Genomic DNA, 4,119 nt, shown 5'->3' on the forward strand with positions numbered 1-4,119 from the left:
GCAATGAAAAACAAACTAGAGTTTGGTCCACATGAACTCATCTAGCAATAGACAAAAACTGTAATAGCTTATTATATGGTTATACGTAGATATATGAATGGAATATCTAGGGAAAGGCAAGTGTCTATTAGCACAGTGTGTCTTTAAATCTGGCTTACTTTAAAATTGTCATGCACAAATAAAAAAATCAACTTGATGGGGACTTGTGACATGACATATGCAAACACTAGAGACCCTCTAACTGTGGCAACCCTCACTTCTGAATACAACCTTGGGCAAAAAAGTGCCTTGATCAAGTAATTTATGCTTAAAAATAAAACATTGACTTTCAAATGCACCACTGCCTGAAGCCAGGCTTTGAGGCTGATTTGATCCCCCCTTTGAGATGGTGAGAGATACGGCCCATTCCCCCTAATCACATGCCAGAGACCACGCAATCACACAGCAACAGCTAAAGTAATCACTGCGGTGGTCTCCACCCCTCCTCCCTGAACCGGGACTCAACCCTTCAACATCGGTAGCACCTGGAAGCCCTGCATATGTCCTCTCCATACCGAATTAGACACACTGTATATACACCAATATTCGCACTGTAGGCAAGTTTGTTGATGAGGTGGCCGATAATGACCAACTGTGAATATTGAAAGAGGCTGGCGCCGCATGAGAAGTGTCCCCATACAGATACAAATATTTAAAAAGTCAAGCATTTCTGTTGCTGTTAAGTTTTGCCTTTCATTATGGTACTGTACATTGCCCTAATCTTCATCTTTATTTTTGAGATACTTCTTCCTGAAACTTTTCAAATAAAACTTTTAGAATACTTTATTAAACCTGTCATTAATTGTGCAGGTGCTAGGTTTTGTGGAAAATGATACACTTGTTGGGAAACAAAAAGCTTGGGAATCTGATGACAGCTGCAGCAAACCGGCTTGTTCACTACACATCAACCATCTTTTTCTGGTCACTGAGCTGCACATTAAATGGACTTGGAATTTGGGAATCATGCTACTTACAGTGTGAATGCAAACTAAATACCTATGTTTTAATCCAATTTGCTTATTAAGTGCTAACCATGCTAAATACCAAAACATTTTAAACAGTTGCATTTTCTCTTTTTCACTTACCCAGGATAAAATGTACATACCCAAATGTAAAGCCTACTGTTGACAGCCTACATTTTAAAATGATTTATAACTTTTGTCACTTAAAACTGTAAAAACTTAAATATGTTTGACAAGGGATTAAAAAGATTCAGTTAACACTTGTTAGACTTGATATTGGTATCAGATGCAATAAATGCTACTGAAGGTAAACTTTATATGCTTGTATACACTTAACTAAAGATATTCACTATATATTACTTTTTCGTTTGCTGTACCTGCCAATAAGCAGTTCATTAAACTAACAATGTTAACCAAGGTTGTTTGTGTGTCCCAGACTTTATGGCTTAATATCAGCCCAAGTGAGTGAGAGGACAGTGGAGTGGTCATAATGTTTTTCATCCACTATCTGTTTCTGCAGGCCATAGATAGACAACATAATTAATGGCTCTGATGAGCAGCAGAGGTTTTTGTTGTTTGAACTTGCGGCAGTCTTAAAATGAGCTTACTGGGTCACGTACTGTACTTACAAGAGCAAACACTAAACAGTCAAAACACACACACACTAACACCGCCACAGTAAAGGTCTCCATGCTTCAGTGTGGGGTACTGCAGTGTAAAATTGACTGAGCAAGTTGGAGTTTGATGAGTCTCCTGTCCTCTTCTGAACCAACAGCTCGACACACTCTCGCTTTATCACGGTGTGCCAGCCTACCGCTATCTGTGCTACACTAAATCAATTAGCATGTCATTAAGATAGCTTGTTCCAGCACAGTAAGCATGGAGGCGGGCTTACAGTATCTGCACCAACGGAGACAGCTGAACTCAGAGGGCATCATATCTCAGTGTCCATGCATTAGAGTCCAGTGGGCTGTATTTATTGGTGGGCTCGGGGCATGTGTATGAGAGCACCTGGATATTAAGAAGATAGCAGTCCCTAACAATTTAACATTGAGGTCTTACTCACCATGAAACATTTCTACATAGTCCCAAACAAGAACCGGCAATCTGTATTACCTCTATAGATGAAATATGTGTAGCTGATATTTCTAATGGTGATTATTACTTGTTAGTTAGCAGCCATAGAAGTTACATTCAAATCTTTATTTTAGTTCTCCAACAAACAGTTGTTTAATTATTTAGTTATTTCAGGGCGAGAGCGAGATTTGTAATCTGTCCTTTTATTTATTCTTTTCATTCTAAGTAGGGACAGAGCATTAACAGAAAATTCAATATTCACTTTGCCTCAGAACAGAAGTCACCTTTCATCGAGAATAAGGTGATCATTCTGCAATTACCAGGAGTGAAGCAACACCTTGGTCTATGGGACAAGATAGCGAGATGATAGGCTTAATCCCCATTCGTGCAGAGAAGATTTCTCTCTGAAGGCAAGAGCTCAGTCAGACCACTCAGATAAACATTGAAAATACTGTAGCATTTGCTGCTCGTGATAAACTTTTCTTTATCTTTGACAACAGGAGCGCATAATCAAAACTGCTTGCCTCCACTGCAGATAACATAAAGTGCTAAAAAGTTAACCATTGAAGAAATAAATTCCACTAGTGTCAATTCAAAAAATTGGATCCATATCATCTTAAATCTATTTAAAACAGTGAAACTAGTAGTATTTTAACTACACTAATCTGAGGTCAAGGGAATCAAAGAGCACACATCATATTATCCTGAGTGAGTCAGATAATAAAATCCTCAGATCATAAAAGCCATAAAATCCCCATTCTACTGCCTTGGGCGAAATGGCTGCCACTAATGTATTAGACTACATTACATGCATTTGCGCTAGTGCCAGGAAAGTAATTATCTGACAGAAAACACTAATAAGGCATTCACACACTCCCTCCAAAGCATTTCTATAGACAAATCTGCAGGTGTTTGACAGGGAGGCTAAAGAGAGAATCCAGTTATCTCAGGTCAAACTGTGCGTCTCCATCCACACAAGACAGTACAGTACGAGGAAAGAGTGTTTAGTCATGCTCTCAGCTCCTGATCTGGCCGTATCTCCCCGATGCTCTCAGTCACAGCAAACGATTCAAATGGTCCAGACACTGACTTCAAAAGACCACTGCTGCCTTTGAACACCATGCCAGTTGCACAAACCCATCAGTGGCACATCGGTATCCTCGAGGCATGCGTGGAGCAAATTTGTGCCTCTCTCGGCTGCAGATGTGACACTTGGCACAAGTCTTTTCACTTGATACTAGACAATAAAAACACCATGAAGAGGCACTGCAGCAACAGAGAGCTAAAGTACCAACCCAATTAATGTTAACTTCTCCTCCGGTAGATTTTACTTTTCAAAGTGTTTTTCCAATGGAGTTTTATTTTATCACTCTAAGCTAAATTTTCCGGGGTCTTCAGTCCATACTGTGTATCTACCGCTGTACCAAACCGTAACATTTAAACACAGTGTCATTTTAACTAAGATAAAGCAATGATGTTTTTGTTTGCTTTTTTATATTACTATTTGTATTGAACATTTTTGACATTATAGAGGAAAGGAAAAGGAGATACTATGTAAATGCAAAGTAGACTAGATTCATTCTTTAAATCATTTTTAAGTGAAAGTGCCAAAAATCACTCTTTCCTGGTTCTCAAATGTAATTATTTCTTTGTCTTCTATGATCTCAAACTAAATATCTTTGAGTCTTTGACTGTTGGTCGAAACAAAAAAATTGACTTTGGGAAATATTTTGACATTTTATGTAACAAACATTAATTAATGAAAAAAATAATAACCAGATTAACCAGTGATGAAAATAATCCTTAGTGGCCTTATGGGTACCAAAGACAAGTATTAATCTAAAAAAGACTAGCTTGGAAAAAGAGATGGGACCTTGACTTTGTATTGTGTTTTCTGAGGCAACTATTCATTTTAAAGGTCCCATGCAGTGCATGAAATTAAAAACCACCCACCCACCAAATGTGGCTGAAATTTGCAATTGGCGGGTCCATCCATCCATCTTAGTCCGCTTATCCGGTATCGGGTTGCGGGGGCAGCAGC

The 4,119-nt window shown here is 38.7% G+C and overlaps 1 protein-coding gene across 6 annotated transcripts in view; it reads right to left on the minus strand.

The window, feature by feature from the left end:
* Positions 1–4,119, minus strand: part of macrod2 (mono-ADP ribosylhydrolase 2) — a 473,980-nt gene that overhangs the window by 82,192 nt on the left and 387,669 nt on the right. The window lies entirely within an intron of this gene.

This window comes from Etheostoma spectabile, chromosome 17, assembly GCF_008692095.1.
Source record: "Etheostoma spectabile isolate EspeVRDwgs_2016 chromosome 17, UIUC_Espe_1.0, whole genome shotgun sequence".
NCBI lineage: Eukaryota > Metazoa > Chordata > Actinopteri > Perciformes > Percidae > Etheostoma > Etheostoma spectabile.